A 19,343-nucleotide genomic window follows, 5' to 3' on the forward strand; every position below is an offset into this window, starting at 1 on the left:
AATGAACACCAAGGATAAACAGTGAGGTGGCAAAATTTGCAGATGATATAAAATTACTAAAGATAGTTAAGACCCAGGCAGACTGCAAAGAGCTACAAAAGGATCTCTCAAACTGGGTGACTGGGCAACAAAATGGCAGATGAAATTTAATGTTATAAATGCAAAGTAATACACGTCGGAAAGCATAATCCCAACTATACATGTAAAATGATGGGGTCTAAATTAGCTGTTACTACTCAAGAAAGAGATCTTGGAGTCATTGTGGATACTTCTCTGAAAACATCCACTCAACGTGCAGTGGCAGTCAAAAACACGAACAGAAAGCTGGGAAAAATTAAGAAAGGGATAGATAATAGGACAGAAAATATCATGTTGCCTCTATATAAATCCATGGTATGCCCACATCTTGAATACTGTGTGCAGATGTGGTCGCCCCATCTCGGAAAAGATATATTGGAATCGGAAAAGGTTCAGCAAAGGGCAACAAAAATGATTAGGGTTATGGAATGGCTTGCATATGAGGAGAGATTAATAAGACTGGGACTTTTCAGCTTGGAAAAGAGATGGTTAAGGGAAGATGTGATTGAAGCCTATAAAATCATGACTGGTGTAGAGAAAGTAGATAAGGAAGTGTTGTTTACTACTTCTTATAACACAAGAACTAGGGGTCACCAAATGAAATTAATATGCAGCAGGTTTAAAACAAATAAAAGGAAATATTTCTTCACACAACGCACAGTCAACCTGTGGAACTCCTTGCCAGAGGATGTTGTGAAGGCCAAGACCATAACAGGGTTCAAAAAAGAACTAGATAAATTCATGGAGGATAGGTCCATCAATGGCTATTAGCCAGGATGGGCAGGAATGGTGTCCCAAGCCTCTGTTTGCCAGAAGCTGGGAATGAGTGACAGGGGATGAATCACATGATGATTACCTGTTCTGTTCTTTCCTTCTGGGGCACCTGGCACTGGCCACTGTCGGAAGACAGGATACTGGGCTAGATGGACCTTTGGTCTGACCCAGTAGGGCCATTCTTATGTTTGTATTGCAAAAGTTGGATAAGCAGAGTAGCTCCTACATCCAGAAATACCTTTACTCATTGAGAATTTATTTGGTGGTCTAATGATTGACCTCTTTGCATCTGGAAGGAGTAAAAAAAAAAAAAAAAACCAACCAAACAAAAAAACAAGTGACCTGCAGCCCTTCTGTGTGTTGGGACCTGGGATGTGAGATTGTGAAGGGCCTTTTGCCAAGCTGGGCAAAGTCTCTAGTATATGTCTTTCCATCTTTTCCACTTCTCCTCAGGACAGTGCAAAAGATGGGAAGGAGAGAGTGGCAGAGATACTTTTCATCTTTGCGGGCTGAAGAGGCTATGGCTCTGAGGAATAACCTAGTGTAGGATCTTTGGATGTCTCTGTCTCACAGAAGAAGTCTGCTACTGCAAGATCAATCCTTCATCTCAGACCAGACAGGTTTAAAATAAATAGCTGGATGAAATGATTATTGCTTTAATAGACACTTCCCACCACTCCTCCCCCAAAAATAAGTCAACAAACACTTGTTCTAATAGCTGGTGCAAAGTCCAGAGTTTAAGTACCATGTTAAACAAGTGAAACACAGAACTGAGTTCCTTCAGGAGGATTTTATTTGAGTGGGAGTGTCCAACCAAAAAAGTCAAGTCTCTGTAGTATAATGTTCTCAGTGTGTTCAAGAAAGATAACTTTTCTACAGATCCCAACATAAAATCTTTCTTAGGGCATCAACTCTTATTCCAGTCCTGCAAGGTCATAGAGCACAACATAGTAACCTTATTTTGCTTCTTACATTACAACCCAGGTTGAACTCCTGCAGCAGGTTTTATTAGTGGGAGTGTTGAAAGCAAGATACTAGAAGTAATTCTTCCATTCTACTCAATACTAATGAGGCCTCAACTAGAGTACTGTGTCTAGTTCTGGGCACCAAGCTTTGAGAAAATCCAGAGGAGAGCAACTAAAATGATTAAAAGTCTAGAAAACATGATCCCTGAGGAAAGGCTGAAAAAATTGGGTTTGTTCAGTTTAGAGAACAGAAGACTGAATGGGATATGATGACAGTCTTCAAGTACATAAAAGGTTGTTATAAAGAAGAGTTTAGCAGTATGTGCTGGCTAGCATATATTTATATATGTCAATAATATGTATTATCTGTACCGTATGCATATTAGCAGGCATGAAGCACAAATAGCATTAAGCACATTGTAGCAGTTATATAGCCTAAATTGGCCTATACCTTTACTATCATCCTGTTCACTTACGCTAAATATTCCACAGCACCTTGCATTAGCAAAAATAAGCTTTGATTTCAGTAGATAGGAAAGCTGTCAGGATCAGGACAGATGAGTATTTTACCACAGCAAGAAGCTATTATCACAAGCCAATACTGGAATATCGCAAAAGAAGATGACAAGATATATGATTGTTCTACCCTCGTACAAACCTGGAAGTTGCCTTCACAGACCAGTACCTGGAATGGTCGTATCCGAAACAAAGATAAGGAAAGTAACAGAACAATAAGTTAAGGAACTGTGACAAACTGATGGTTTGAATTTTAGTGACCTGTAAAGAGATGTGTAACTTGTAAAATCACTACCAGCTGCAATGGATATGTTTGGGAGCACACTTTCTACGGTGAACGTAATAAAGCTGGACAAGACAGTTTCCTGGAAGCTGGTATTGTATAGAACCTTTTCCCTGTATATTGTTATTGGCTTATAGCACTAAACTGGACATTGGTTAATTGGTCTCTTAAGTATAGTTAATAACCAAAATGTGGTCAAACAATTGATTATGCAAATTTTCAATAATGGTGATAAATTGTTCCCCTTATCCACTGAGGACAGGATAAGAAGTAATGGGCTTAAGTAGCTGTGTGAGCTATTTTCCTGATGACCCACAAAAGGCGGTGAAGTGGATTGGCCAAACTATTTATCCAAGATGTTATTGATTTGGCAGCACTGACTGGGCCTTTGCAAAACCAGTTTACAGAGCTCCCTGTGATACAACACTGGAACTAAATTTCTCTAGTCAGAAACTCAGCAAATGTTGATTGTCTCGGAGAGAGAAATTAATTAATGTTAGTTGCAGAAGCCTGGAAAGTTCTTATACCATTTTTCTGTTTGCATTGCTGTGAATGAAGTTTCTCTTAGATGGTGATGATAAAAGCAAAGTATCATAATCATCTATTGATTGAAAATTACTTAAGATTGTGTATTTCCCTATTCCACATTTTGTTGAAGATCTTTCATCAGCACAACAGGCTTTAAACTAAATGGTGTGATTAACCCCAACCCTCCCCAAGATTGTTGCTGTTTTCTTTCTAAAAGCCAACCTCAGCCAATTTTACCACTAAATGACAAATTCTGAAAAGATACTGTAGCTTCGTTTTGGCCAGAGTGGTTAGCCAATATGTGGGACCTTGCCATGTTGTTTCCATTAGGAGGAGAAACTGATTATATGAGTCTGGAATTTTTTTGGTTGCAATTTTATTTATTTGCAGAGAATGTTCATAAAGTCCTGTTTCCATGAACACAGTTATAATCAACAGGAGATAGTTTCCTTGTTCACAATTTCCCAGCCTGCCTTTCCAGCGAGTCCTGTGCCCTAAAGAACTCTTTCTCTGCTTCCTTTCAAGACCGTGTTCTCCACTGCTTCTCTTGCTTTGAAACGAGAATAGTTCAAAGCACACTAGGGAACTGTTAGTCTCCAGCAGCAGGGTCCACACAGACACTTAGTTCATGGCAGGCTACTACAGGGTAGATTTACACCTCAGCTTGCTTCAAACTAAATGTTCATGTAAACAAGCCCTCACACTCACACACACAGCTGCAACCAATCAGTCTTCCAGCCCCCGCATTTACAGTCTGACCCCAGGGAAACCCTTGGCCCACATGGCTTAGCTTCTGCTCAGGCCTTGCTGTGTTTCCAAGGCCTTGGGCTTTGGCTTCTATTGTTTCATCTCTTACTACATGTGATGGGATTTACAGACCCCACGTAGAGACTAAGGGTACGTCTACACTACCCACCAGATCAGCAGGTAGTGATCGATCTATTGGGTATCGATTTATTGCGTCTAGTGTAGATGCAATAAAACCGATCCCTGATCGTTCTGCCGTTGACTCCTGTATTCCACCGTGGCGAGAGGCAGAAGTGGAGTTGATGGGGGAGCGGTGGCAGTCGACACCTCGTGTCCTCACAGCGCGGAAAGTCAACCTAAGATACGTTGACTTCAGCTACGCTATTCTCATAGCTGAAGTTGTGTATCTTAGGTCGATTCCCCCCGCCCGCCCCATTGTAGACCAGGGCTAAGGAAGTGAAAGAGCAGCACTAGACCAAGAAGGCCCTGCCCATCAGCAGCTGCAGAGCATGCTCCAGTTGGAGGATCTACTCAAAGTCAAAAGGGGATTCTGACAGTCTAGCAATGAGGAGAGTGAAGGAAAGCCTGCCTGAAGGGGGAAAGCCAGTTTGCCGCTTCTGGGGACAGTGATTCACAGGAGAGGGGTCTCTCACTGTTGGTAACAGCCCAGCTCGGAGGGTAGGCCTTGACCCTTCCCCTGTCACTTCCTGCTGAACTTTGGGAAGAGAACTGGGGAATACTTATTTGACCAACTGAGCTGCTGAAATTGATTAGGAATTCCCTGCTAGGGTGGAGGTGGGGGCTGTCACTATGCCCCAAACTGAAAAGAGAGCGGGGAGGTAGGAAGCAGCCCAGGGAAGGCTGATCAGGTGCACGAGGAAGAGGTTTCTGCGCCTCTCTCCCTTGGGCCCTGGGCTGGGACCCAGTAGAGACAAAGAGCCTGGATCCCCCTACTTTCTTCCCTCCTGGCCTTCCTGTCAGGGGAGTGATGGACCACAGCTTGACTGCTAGCCAGGGGTGAAAGTAAGGGGGTATGGGCCGGTATGGTGTACCGGTAAAAGTACCAATGCTTAAAGCGCTGCCCCAGCAGCCCTTTAAAGTCAGCAGTACCAATACTGGCCTGTGCTGCTGACTTTAAAGGGCTGCCAGGGCAGAGCTTTAACGTCGCTGCCCCTTTTGCACCCCCAGTTGGCGGCCCTGCCAGGCCCCTGCCAGCAGGGCCGCCAATGGGGGGGCGCAAAAGGGGCAGCGATGTTAAAGCATGGCAGCGCTCTAATATCACTGCCCCTTTTGGACTCCCAAGCCGCTGACAGTGGGGGGGCCAAAAGAAGTAGCTGCCCTGGGGCCACGATTTAAAGGGCCTGGGGTTCCAGCCACTGCTACCACGGCAGCGCCAGCCAGAGCCCTGGGCCCTTTAAATCACCATTGGAGCCCCAGGTGGCGCGGGCTAGGGAGCATAGGTGGACTGGCTGGGGGGGGCCGGGGGGGGCAGGCAGAGCGGCCCCGTACCGGTAAGATCTGCATTTTACTTTCACTCCTGCTGCTAGCCCACTGACCATCAGGGAAGCCTATCCCAGAACTCTGGGGGGGTGGGAAGACTGTCAAGCCATGGCCTGCCTGCAGGCCTCTAAATGGATCCTGCTACAAATGGTGGAAGGGCTACCTAGGCAGGGTCTGTGCAGTAGGCCTGCTGGCCCCCAAGTGGAAACCACTACACTATACAAAGGGGCATTTAATTGCTCCTTCCATTTAGCCTGAATGAAGAGGACTTAGTACACCCATCAGCTCGAACCAGGTTGTGACTGACGGCAGTCATTAACACGTTACAGCCTAACAGTACTTCTCTCTCATCCTGGTGCATTTGTAGTAAATTATTTCTGAGTCTAAAGGCAAATGGAAACATTAACAATAGTGTTTATTAGGAGAAATTTAACTGCAGAAGCAGGCGAACTACAGTTCAACCACCAAAAGGGATTGAGGATAAATCAACCAATCAATGAAAATTCTAGTTAGATGTATTACTTCATCAGAATAACTCTCCTTGGGTGATTGGTGATCCTGAAGGTGGAACATTGTTTCCTAGCAACTTCTGAAAGGTTACAATTAAACCTTTTGTGGGTGTTAATATGCTACATGTCTTCCGTCTCTTTCTTTCCCACCCACTGGCTGTTACCTTCCTTCCCTCCCAGTAAGTTTCATTCCTGAATATTCTGTTAAAACAGGCTACAGAGTCATATACAACAACTACTTTCAAAGAAAGGAGCTGCACGGGCTGAGTGGTTTGTGTCTAGTGAAATAAGGTGTTCACAGAAACATTCAGAGATTATTTAATTTCCTGAAGTTTTACCTGTGTGACTGAAGTTAAATATATTTTAGGAGGCAATGAGGATGACTCATGCAGGAGCGTGCTAATATGTGCATGTCATTAGTATTACTCATCTATTTACTAACCGACCTGCTGAAGTTCAAGAAAGGGGCCACACCTCTCCTCAGTCCTGTATTCTTGCAAATCTGTGTGTGTAAAGTAGGCTTTTCTTTTATTGTAAAGAGAGAAAACAAAAACTGGCTGACTTCCGGAATTGATAATGGGGTATAGAACCTTTCATCTCAGCCGTTGATAGTTGCCCAGGTTGATAGTGTACAAAAGTCATGGCTCTCTGCTGCCTGTAGTGGCCTGTGTGAAATGAGTTGCTGATCTCAGTCCAGTTCTTAGGTTGGACTTTTGTATACTGCAGATGTTCACTGATGCAGTCTTGAATAGACTCCCTATGTAAATATGCATTCAGGGGAGAAGGGGTTCCTTGTTCAATATTGCAACATATCTCTTGGCAGTTCCCCTTCCACCTTTCTAAATCTCAGGTTTTTTTCCTCTCTAAATATATGCTAAGGTGGTTCTTGCACAATGAGAAATGGTGCAGGACAGAGCTTCAGGGGAAAATAAGAGGCTATTTATAGTGTAGTTAAGACCAAATCACAAATATGGATAGGGAACCCTTTGAGCAGAAACAGCAAACATGGTGACTATTTGTTTTTCCTCTGAATTGAGAATCCAGCACTATGTGTTTCATATCGATTAATGTCACATATGGAGTGTAGCTGACATGCAACAAGAAAATGGCTATTTTATTGTGCTATGTTTTATCCTTCTTTATCTGCTCTTTGCTGTAACACTATATCTGACATACCATGGTGCCCAGTCACCTGAAACCCTAAAAAATTATTCTTACAATAACAATGACACTTCATACACTGATGTGGCATGGAGTGGGGCAGTTGAGATATGTAACAATACCAGCTCTGTAGCAATTTCCTATACATTTTATAGCAAGCTAGGATGTAATACAAAGATAATGATCAGTTCTAATCTTCACCAAGTAATATAATTTTCATCTGCTTTAAATTAAATATTTTCACTGTGAGAAGAGGAGAACTTTGGACACTTCTCCACCCTGTAAGCAAATTATTTCCCACATCCTACATTACTCCAAATACTGCATCCTCAAAATGCCCGTCTCTATCTAATGCTCAGAATGATTACTATTCATGCCAGGTGTGACCAAGAAGTACAGTACACTGAAGTAAATTAAGAACAAAGCAAGTCCCCTGCTCTGTGACAACTGCAGGAAGCAATAATCGATGTAGTTTATAGGGGCAGCTCTTCTTCTGAACATATAGACTAGATGTGTTCAGAGTTCTGTACTCTGAATTATCCAAGATAAAAGTCCAAATCAGTTGCATAAAATTGCTTGTTTGTAAAAGTAAGGAGAAGTTAGAGACAAAGATCTGTATAAATTGAACGTTTAAGTTAAAAGAACTGTGAGAGAGGTCTTCAGATCCTCTGGCAAAGTCATGGGATGGCATAATAATGAGCTGAAAGATTCTAGAAATGGGAGGAAATATTTGTGGTTGAAATCACCAAATGCAGTGCTGCAAGTGAAAGTCTGCACCACAGACAGAAGAGGCTGCCTCTTCTACCTTTGCTGCTCTTTTGAGACAGGATCGGACTTCAGTGACAACAGCAACAGCTTAGGCCATCTTAATTAACCTTTTCTCTTTGTCTTCCAAAAAAAGGACAGTAAATACCATTTTTAATACCATCTAAAAGAATGTTAAGCAGTGTTTTTTCTCTGTAAAAGACTATGAAGCTAAAGGGAAAGGACCCTTGGAATGAAGGAGGTTCACAAACATTTTAATTAGTTTTTTGTTGTTTCTTTTAACATCTATTGGTTTCTGCATGCCACATGAGGTATGGGTATCAAAACCCTTTGGGGACTTGTCCAAATCACTAACCCACATTTTTTATATATATATATATATTCATTCATTCATCACTAAAGGCCTCCACATGCCTTCTTAAAATCAGCCACTTGTAGTGTAATTAGGACGTTATTTTACAGGAAGAAACCCATGCTGGGACTTGAGCATGGCTAACAAAGCAGCTGCTTCCAGTTGAAGCAAATGTACTTTGTCACAGTAGTCTTTTATATATCTCCTATTTTTTACACCTTAAAACATCTGTTCACACTATCCAGTAGACAAAAGGATTAAGGACTCTTGCATCTAAATGTTTAAAGTGCTGTGAGGATTTACCTTCATAATCTCAAACATTACATAAAAAGTGTTGAGTTAAAGTACAAATATATTGCAATGATTTTATAAGCAGCAGGAACAGCTATTATGTAGTCTGCAATTGCTTACGTATCACTGTGCACATTAGAAGATGAATTTCTGAAAAAGTGAATGTTTACCACTGGATTAGTCATTTCTTACTCTTTGTGATAAGTGCCATCATAGCCTTTAACTCCCAGATAGCAAAACCTCTACAGATCAAAAGAAGAGACCTTGTTAATACCTTATTTAAGGGCACCTCCAACAGAGCAGCAGACTCACCCCAGTATTGCACTGTGCAGCTTGTGGGACTAAAGATCATGCATCTCTGAGATTGTTCTAAATATTTCTGCTTACTGTGAAATGGAGAAATAAGGTCTGGACACTGACTATATAGATATTAGCTACAACTAATCATCGTGGATAGTTCTCTGAAGACATCCACGCAGTATGCAGCGGCAGTCAAAAAAGTGAACAGGATGTTAGGAATCATTAAAAAAAAGGATAGAGAATAAGATGGAGAATATCTTATTGCCCTTATACAAATCCATGGTACGCCCACATCTTGAATACCGTGTACAGTTGTGGTCTCATCTGAAAAAAAGATATACTGGCATTAGAAAAGGTTAAGAGAAGGGCAACTAAAATGATTAGGGGTTTGGAATGGGTCTCATATGAGGAGAGATTAAAGAGACTAGCTCTTTTCATCTTGGAAAAGAGGAGACTAAGGGGGGATATGATCCTGGTATATAAAATCATGGAGTTGATAGGAAAAAAACCCAGAAAACGACCCTATAATCATGTAAAGCTACGCTGCTGTCTTTTTTCTATGCTTATCTGTCCTTTCTACTTTGTTTATGGATAGAAAGAATGTGAACTGTGTGTAACCTGCACTCCCTGCTTTTGGGAAGAGAATTCCTTATACAGATAAGCCTCCATGCTCGTACCTACCCCAGAACTTCAAACAGACTGGGTTAACCGGTTCGAACTGGAAGAGATATCACAATGTATGTTGAACCAAGCTATAAAAGCTCATCCCTGTTCTCTGTTCGGGGCTTCACCATTTTCCTCTGAAAAGGAATTGGTGAGCCCTTCAGCTGTCGTATTTGCTAGCAATAAAGTGCCTCACTTTATCAAAGAGCCAAGACTCTGTGTTTTGTTTGGCTAATATAGAAGTCCAGGGAAGGCTACCCTCCTAACCCTAGACGGGAGGGGAACCCTTTTTCCCTAACAGAGTGGTGTGGAGAAAGTGAATAAAGAAAAGTTATTTACTTGTTCCCATAATATAAGAACTAGGGGCCACCAAATGAAATTAATGGGCAGCAGGTTTAAAACAAATCAGTCAACCTGTGGAACTCCTTGCCTGAGGAGGTTGTGAAGGCTAGGCCTATAACAGGGTTTAAAAGAGAACCTCCATGAATTTATCTAGTTAAGACCATTAATGGCTATTAGCCAGGAAGGGTAAGGAATGGTGTTCCTAGCCTCTGTTTGTCAGAGGGTGGAGATGGATGGCAGGAGAGAGATCACTTGATTGTTACCTGTTAGGTTCATTCCCTCTGGGGCACTTGGCATTGGCCACTGTCAGAAGACAGGATACTGGGTGGATGGACCTTTGGTCTGACCCCGTATGGCCATTCTTATGTTCTTAAGCATTGGGCAAATGTGGGTGACATTCCTCCCCCTCAAATAAAATGTCATTGTGTCTTACGCTTTCTTGTGCTACCCCCAAAAACTTTTATTTTAAAACCTTCTGGAAGTCTGTGATGTTCTTCTCTTAGGCCATGCAGACTTCCAGAAACTAGTTACTCACTTCAATAACATTTTCAGAAATGGAGTGAGAAATATTTTGTTTCTAGACACTGGTCAGTTTATGGTCCAGATGCTCTCTGAACCCCCAGCCCCACACCCTTTGTGCCACTCAAGCAGTGCAAAAGGGAGTCCTCAGTAGATGTAGCTCCACTATAGCTGACATCTGCACCTTCTTCCCTTCCTACCTGTGGAGCCATGTAAGGGGCAAATAGAGGTATATTAGTAGCATAGCCAGAGTGTGCTGTGCTCTGGCTATAATCACCTGGCGGACAATCCTTTGAGCAGGTGGAGTTGAGAGCAACCTTCATGCTTCTCAAAATTTCACCGGGGCTGGTGCAATATTGGCCTGAGAAGATGGCTTCTCTGCTACAAGCAATGGGGACGTCAAGATGAAATTTCACTGATTAGAATTGCTCCCTTTCCTCCAGAAATGTGGTCAGAAGGGCTTTCTTTCTGTTGCTCCCATCAAGCAGGAAACAGATTTGAGGCCCGATTTGAGGCCCGATTTGAGGCCCGATTTGGTACTCTATCTTCAATAGCATTGAAGAATATTTATCTCCTATATAACCTATCAAGAAAGAAGTACCATTACTGTGTCTCTTTTGTTAAAAGCTTTAGCTTGCTTCCTAATGTTCTCCCATCCAAATAGAAAACTTTCATAGGAAAACTAGATAGTTCTGTAAACTGAATTTTATTTGCATCTCTTGCTCCCTAGCCATAGCTCAGAGCATTCCAGTCCAGGTCAGGGACCTCTTCTGATTCTTGTCTAATCTAATCTGGCAAGTCTAATATCATGAGAATGGTAAAAAGCTAAATGAAAACAAATATTTACAAAATGGTGCATTGATCATACAAGTCATCCATGAACATTAATGAAATGTATCCTGTGTGATGTGGCATTTACCTAATATACTGTATCTTCAGTAGAAAATTCAGATAAATTACCCATAGAGTCCAGACAATTGTTGGAACTGCTTTTACTTTAATTGTTTTTACTGCTTATATGCCTTTGATCTTATGATGCACATTCAAAGCATTTTAAGAGACTTTTTTCATTATGTATAAAAGAGCATACACATGTCTTAACATGGTATGCCTTATTACTTTGTCAACCATACACTGGGTTTTCCATTAAAAGGACCTTGAACCTCAATTATAAATCAACACTGGCATCTGATGTGGCATTTTACAAACAACTAGTTGAGATCAGCAGCCATGAGAGAGAAGCATAGCTTGTGTATGTAGATCATGTCAAGTTAGCAATAAACTTTTTTAAAAATTGCTAAATTTTACACTGAGGAAAAAAATGTGAGGAAGCAGTGAAAAACAAGTCAGATCCTAAATTATTTTGGATACCACTAAACCAAGTTTACAAATGAAGCCAATAATTTAAACGATTCTGCTGTATAATTCAGAAAGTACAGGTTCTTAGCTGTGCTAGGGGTGTATAGGCCTCCCATTTTTGTTCCTCTCCTTGTTTTCCTGTTGATAGATCCTTCCCTTTTCCAAATGATTCATCACAGGAATGGGCATCTCCCAACAAACCTTCAGGGACTTTTGTAGATTGAGGGTGTGGACATCACTGAGTTTCAGTGTTCCAATTCTATTATAATAATGGTTCCTATTTCCTAATGTTATAAAGGTCTCATGTCTCTATTAACTGAATTTGGGCTATCCTGGGTGGGAGGAAGTCTGAGCTAATCATGAAGAATTTTATTTACAGGAAGTTCTGGTCTATCTTGAATCTTCAATTTCAAAGTTGAAGTGATTCTGTTTTCCTGTTTGCTCTTCTCTGCCTCCAGCAGCTAAAGTCAGTAGTGATTTCCATTTTCCAGGTGGCTCTTGAGATACAGCATCATCCAGTGCATTGAAGTTCCTTGTGTATTCTAATCCTTATCTTTGCCAATTTGCCTTCCATATTACAGAAGGACTTGATAGGAAGATTTTCAAAAGCCTCTCAGGGATTTAAGAGGAATTAAGTTTGATGGATGCTAGCTTTTGAAAATCCCCCATTATGTTCTGCAGGTGGTTGAAATTGCTATTCTCCATCTCAGATAGATTACACTATCAGAATTACTTTCTAGTAAGAGAACATTAAATAAACCCATCTCAAGAGCAGATATGACGCTTTTCTTTAGTCAGTCCCTTTGAAAATCAGGCCTTTTTTGCCTAGTAGTTTTCACTACTTTCCTTGTATCTTTACTCACACAAGTAGTTCCACTTTCATATTTCTCATACTTTCCATGGGAAAACTGACTGAAGTTAAACTGACTGGTCTGTAATTCACCGGGTGGTCCTTTTCCCCCATTTTATAGATTGGCACTATATTTGCCCTCTTTCAGTCTTCTGGAATCTTTCCTGTCTTCCATGAGTTTTTGACGATAATTGCTAATGGCTCAGATATCTCCTTAGTCAGCTTCTAGGATGTATTTCATCAGGCCTGGCGACTTGAAGACATCTAATTTGTCTAAGTAATTTTTAACTTGTTCTTTCTCTATTTTGGTCTCAGATCCTACCTCATTTTCGCTGGCGTTCACTATGTTAGACATCTAATTGCTACTGAACTTTTTGGTGGAAACTAAAACAAAGAAGTCAGTTAACACATTTGCCATTTCTACATTTTCTGTTACTGTCTTTCCCTCATCGAGTTATAGGCCTACCCTATCCTTGATCTTCCTCTTGCATCTAATGTATTTGTAGAAGGTTTTCTTGTTACCCTTTTTCTCTAGATAGTTTAATCTCATTTTGTGTCTTGGCCTTTTTAATTTTGTCCTTACATGCTTGTGTTTATGTTCATCCTTTGTAATTTGACCTAGTTTCTGCTTTTTGTAGTGCTCTTTTTTTTTTTTAAGTTTCAGATGACTTAAGATCTCCTGGGTAAACTAGGGTGGTCACTTGCCATAATTCCTCTCTTTCCTAGGCAGTGCAATAGTTTGCTCATGTGCCCTTAAGTAACATCTCTTTGAAAAACTGCTAACTGTTTTTTCCCCTTAGACTTGCTTCTCATGGACTCTTACCTACCAACTCCCTGAGTTTGGTAAAGTCTGCCTTCTTGAAATCTATTATCTTTATTGTGCCGTTTTCCCTCCAGTCATTCCTTAGAATCATGAACGCTATCATTTCACAGTTAAAATGAAACACTAAACATAACACACATCATATATGAACAGATCAGTAATTATGTTCCAGTTAATATAGTACCTGTTTCAGAGTAACAGCCGTTTTAGTCTGTATTTGCAAAAAGAAAAGGAGTACTTGTGGCACCTTAGAGACTAACGAATTTATTTGAGCATAAGCTTTTGTGAGCTACAGCTCACTTTATCGGATGTATCCGATGAAGTGAGCTGTAGCTCATGAAAGCTTATGCTCAATAAATTCGTTAGTCTCTAAGGTGCCACAAGTACTCCTTTTCTTTTCATAGTACCTGTGTTTCACTTTGATTATAATCTTTTCAAAATCAAACAAACATTTGTCAGTGAAATACATCCTGTGAAAAAATAAATAAATATTTATGGTTTCTGTTATGGACTATTTGAAACAATCATCCATATTAGTATTACTCTGAAATTATGTAGTGCTGAATATTAAAATGTTGATAAGAAATATTAGTTAGAAGTTTTAGAAATAAGCATATATGCATACAGTCACATAAAATTATTCTAATCTTAGATCAAAAAACAAAACAAATGCATTAGGATATTGGTAATTTGAGCTCTGCTCTTGTGCTTTGTGATACCACCAAGTTTAGCCAATAGAACTGTAGCTTTGCATTAAATGGTTGCACTCCTGTTCTATTTATCATATAGTCAGAAATAATGCATAGTCAATAGTAATGTATCTGTGAGACCTAATCTTTTCTGTGAATGCTAATATGAGCCATTGGATGGGCCCCTTAAGTAGCAGCAAGAGATCTGGGTTCCATTCCTAGCTCTGCCACTGGCCTATTACATGGCATTGGACAAGTCATTTCACCTCTCTGTGCCTCACTTTACCCATCTGTAAAATGAAGATATTTTGTTGTTCCTCTGTTTGTCTCACCTTGAGACATATGGATGAAAAATCACTATTTAGATTTTTTTAAAATATGTCTACAAGTTTCGTAGTCTAAAGCTTGTGATTCCTTGGCTCTTGTTGGAGATTCCAGTGGTACAAGGGGTGCTTAAAGCCACCTCAGGCAGGTATCTAAGTATTCCCTCAGTGCAAGGGAATCCTTTGATAGCACAGACCTGGCATAGCCACCTACTCACCCATCCTTGACAAAGATTGGGAGGGTACCTATGGGACCAGTCCAGTCAGTATCATTTAGAGCAGACCATAGGATTGGGGGAGTGGAAAGGTAGTTTAAAAGAATCCAAAATTTTTGTTTACAGTCAGCCAGGTACATTCCAGCCCAGGTGCTTTAAGTAACAGGTCTGGCTGGTTGGAGCTGCTGAGCACTAAGGGATACAACTTCAATTAGCCTAGAGCCACCAATCCAGTATTACCAGTCTTACCCAATTTAGACAAAACATTAAGTAATTCGTTCAAGGCCCTTGGGAATCTTCTTTCTGCAACCAGGGGTGGGTGATCACTAACTTGTCCTAACATGCCAGTAAGAAAGGGTTAGGTCATGGGGTTGGATTTTGTGCATTTTAGAAGTACATTTTTCCTGAGTCTTTGAGACTTTCACCCTCTTTTGTGATCCTTGTTTCAATGCAGACTAAGCAACAGAATATATGTGCAAACCCATTAAAGCTAAGGATGAGCAGATATGAAGGAACACAATGTCATTTTCTCCCATTGACATAAGACTGGTCAGACCAGAACTGTTTTGTCTTGTGTGCATGTTTGCTGGGGAGTACAAATCACATACAGTTGCTCATGCTCCTCCATACTGTCTCTCTTCTGTTGATTCATTTTCCAGTCCTCCCTGGCTGAATATCCACTTGTGTTGATTCTGTTTGCCAGACTCTATTATACTTCACTGTCATTTGTCCCCTCATAGTCAGGATTTTCTCCTGATTTGGTGAATGTGCTGATCTGAAATGTAGGGAGGAACCGCAGGCCTTGACCACAGAGATTGTTGGCCTGAATTTCAGACAAGCTGAGCGTCCAGAACTGCTATTGGTTTCTACTGCAATTCAGATTGTTCATTGTATCTGAAAAATCAGTCTCTCCTTGTTACTAGAGTTTGTTGAGAATTAATTTTTTCCTGCAACATTTTTTATGAGAATGAATTTTTGTTTTCATTGAAATTTTTCTTTTTCCCCCCTCAACAAAAATCATAAATGTTGAAAACCTCAAAACTGAAAATGTTTCAGTTTTTGGTAACTAAACACCCAAAATGTTCAGTTCTCAGTTGAAATTTTTTTTATGACCTCCACAAATTTTTATTGTAATCAAAACATATCCCATGTAAATTTCTGTTCTGATTAAAAAAGCCATTTTTCATTTTAAAAAATTTCAAATTAAAAATTTTTCACCAGTTCAGCTCACTTGTTCATGAACTCCTAAAATAATCAGATTGACCTTGGTTCTATTCTTTGATACCTCAATAGACACCTATTTATCTGTCTATGTTCTTATACAGCAGTCAAGAACGTGGGATATGAGCTTCTGTTAGGAAGGCAAACAGTCAAGTGATGGGTTGGTGTAGCAAGATCGAGACTCACCGGTGCAGCATCTCCCGCTGATAGTCCTGAGAATTAGCTCTCCAGAGCACCCTCTGCAGGCTGGTGTCCCACTTCCCTCGGCCTTCCGTGTCCCTCCTAGACCCCGGTGCCCTTTACCATGGGGTTCTGCCCCAGCAGTACCCCCTCGCTCTGGGTCTCCCCTCCCAGGGGAACCCCCAACCCCCTAAACCCACCTTGCCTCAGTGGCTACTGCCAGTCATCATCCAGCCCCATTTCCCTGGGGCAGACTGCAGTGTAATGGCCACTAATCATTGGCAAGGGGTTAGGACCAACTGCCTCTGCCTATTCCCAGGCTGCCCCTTTGCAGCCCCAGTACCTTTCTGGGCCTTTACCAAGGCCTGCAGCCTGGAGATTTACCAGGCTGGAGCGCCCCAGCTTCCTTTGCCAGCACTGCACTGCACTGCACTGCTCTGCTCTGCTCTGCGGCAGGCAGCCTTCTTACTCCAAGGCTAGAGTAAGACTCCTTTGCTGCTGGCCCACAGCCCTCTTATAAGGGCCAGCTGGGCCCTGATTGAGCTGGCTACAGCTGTGGTCAGCTACTCACTCAGCTTCCCACAGCCACATCCCTCTCCAGGGCTGCTTTAACCCCTTCAGCGCCGGAGCGGGGTGACTACCCTGCTACAGTTGGATTAATCAGATTACAGAGAAAACTTGCAAAAAGAAAAGGAGTACTTGTGGCACCTTAGAGACTAACCAATTTATTTGAGCATGAGCTTTCGTGAGCTACAGCTCAATTCAAAGATGGAGGCTGAAGGAGGTATCTGGACAAACTGCCTGAACTATAGATGAAAAAGAGGAATTTAATTATTCTGACTGATGGAAGGAGGGTTTTACAGGCAGATTTCTCTACAGTTGGATTTCGCCGTGCAGAACACAATGCCATCCACAGCCTCAGAAACAACTCTGACATCATAATCAAAAAGGCTGACAAAGGAGGTGCTGTTGTCATCATGAGTAGGTCGGAATATGAACAAGAGGCTGCTAAGCAGCTCTCCAACACCACTTTCTACAAGCCATTACCCTCTGATCCCACTGAGGGTTACCAAAGGAAACTACACCATCTGCTCAAGAAAGTCCCTGAAAAAGCACAAGAACAAATCCACACAGACATACCCCTAGAACTCCGACCAGGAGTATTCTATCTGTTACCCAAGATCCATAAACCTGGAAATCCTAGACACACCATCATCTCAGGCCTTGGCACCCTGACAGCAGGATTGTCTGGCTATGTAGACTCCCTCCTCAGGCCCTACGCCACCAGCACTCCCAACTATCTTCAAGACACCACTGACTTCCTGAGGAAACTACAATCCATTGGTGAACTTCCTGAAAACACCATCCTAGCCACTGTGGATGTAGAAGCCCTCTACACCAACATTTCACACAAAGATGGACTACAGGCCGTCAGGAACCGTATCCCCGATAATGTCACGGCAAACCTGGTGGGTGAACTTTGTGACTTTGTCCTCACCCATAACTATTTCACATTTGGGGACAATGTATACCTTCAAATCAGCAGCACTGCTATGGGTACCCGCATGGCCCCACAGTATGCCAACTTTTTTATGGCTGACTTAGAACAACGCTTCCTCAGGTCTCGTCCCCTAATGCCCCTACTCTACTTGCGCTACATTGATGACATCTTCATCATCTAGACCCATGGAAAAGAAGCCCTTGAGGAATTCCACCATGATTTCAACAATTTCCATCCCACCATCAACCTCAGCCTGGACCAGTCCACACAAGAGATCCACTTCCTGGACACTACAGTGCTAAGAAGCGATAGTCACATAAACACCACCCAATACCGGAAACCTACTGACCGCTATACCTACCTACATGCCTCCAGCTTTCACCCAGACCACACCACACGATCCATCGTCTACAGCCAAGCTCTACGATACAACCGCATTTGCTCCAACCCCTCAGACAAAGACAAACACCTACAAGCTCTCTATCAAGCGTTCTTACAACTACAGTACCCACCTGCTGAAGTGAAGAAACAGATGGACAGAGCCAGAAGAGTACTCAGAAGTTACCTACCACAGGACAGGCCCAACAAAGAAAATAACAGAAGGCTACTAGCCATCACCTTCAGCCCCCAACTAAAATGTCTCCAGCGCATCATCAAGGATCTACAACCTATCCTGAAGGACGACCCATCACTCTCACAGATCTTGGGAGACAGGCCAGTCCTTGCTTACAGACAGCCCCCCAACCTGAAGCAAATACTCACCAGCAACCACACACCACACAACAAAACCACTAACCCAGGAACCTGTCCTTGCAGCAAAGCCCGTTGCCAACTGTGTCCACATATCTATTCAGGGGACACCATCATAGGGCCTAATCACATCAGCCACACTATCAGAGGCTCATTCACCTGCACATCTACCAATGTGATATATGTCATCATGTGCCAGCAATGCCCCTCTGCCATGTGCATTGGCCAAACTGGACAGTCTCTGCGTAAAAGAATAAATGGACACAAATCAGACGTCAAGAATTATAATATTCAAAAACCAGTCGGAGAACACTTCAGTCTCTTTGGTCACTTGATTACAGACCTAAAAGTGGCAATTCTTCAACAAAAAAACGTCAAAAACAGACTCCAACAAGAGACTGCTGAATTGGAATTAATTTGCAAACTGGACACCATTAACTTAGGCTTGAATAAAGAGAGTGGGAGTGGATGTGTCATTACACAAAGTAAAACTATTTCCCCTTGTTTATTTCCCCCCCCTACTGTTCCTCACACGTTCTTGTCAACTGCTAGAAATGGCCCACCTTGATTATCACTCCGAAAGGTTTTTTTCCCCCGCACTCCTGCTGGTAATAGCTCACGTTACCTGATCACTCTTGTTACAGTGTGTATGGTAACACCCATTGTTTCATGTTCTCTGTGTATATAAATCTTCCCACTGTATTTTCCACTGCATGCATCCGATGAAGTGAGCTGTAGTTCACGAAGGCTTATGCTCAAATAAAGTTGTTATCTCTAAGGTGCCACAAGTACTGGCTTTCTATTTCCAGAATGGGCATTTCATTAAAATATACTTTAAAATAATGCTAAAAGTAATATATTTAAAATCTGACATTTAAAAAGTTGTACACAGGAAATGCCTAATTGACCTTGTTTATATACAGTAACTCCTCACTTAAAGTCATCCCAGTTAACGTTGTTTTGTTTCTGATCAATTAGGGAACATGCTCGTTTAAAGTTGTGCAGTGCTCCCTTATGACATCGTTTGGCACCCACCTGCTTTGTCCACTGCTGGCAGGAAGAGCAGCCCGTTGGATCTAGCTGGTGGGGGCTTGGAACCAGGGTGGACCGGAGCCCCCCCATCAGCTCCCCACTCTGCT

General features: G+C 41.9%; 1 long non-coding RNA gene across 1 annotated transcript in view; it reads left to right on the plus strand.

Moving 5' to 3' along the window:
• LOC125626657 (uncharacterized) overlaps positions 1–19,343 on the plus strand; it is a 225,423-nt gene that overhangs the window by 115,554 nt on the left and 90,526 nt on the right. The window lies entirely within an intron of this gene.

This window comes from Caretta caretta, chromosome 27 (genome assembly GCF_965140235.1).
Source record: "Caretta caretta isolate rCarCar2 chromosome 27, rCarCar1.hap1, whole genome shotgun sequence".
NCBI lineage: Eukaryota > Metazoa > Chordata > Testudines > Cheloniidae > Caretta > Caretta caretta.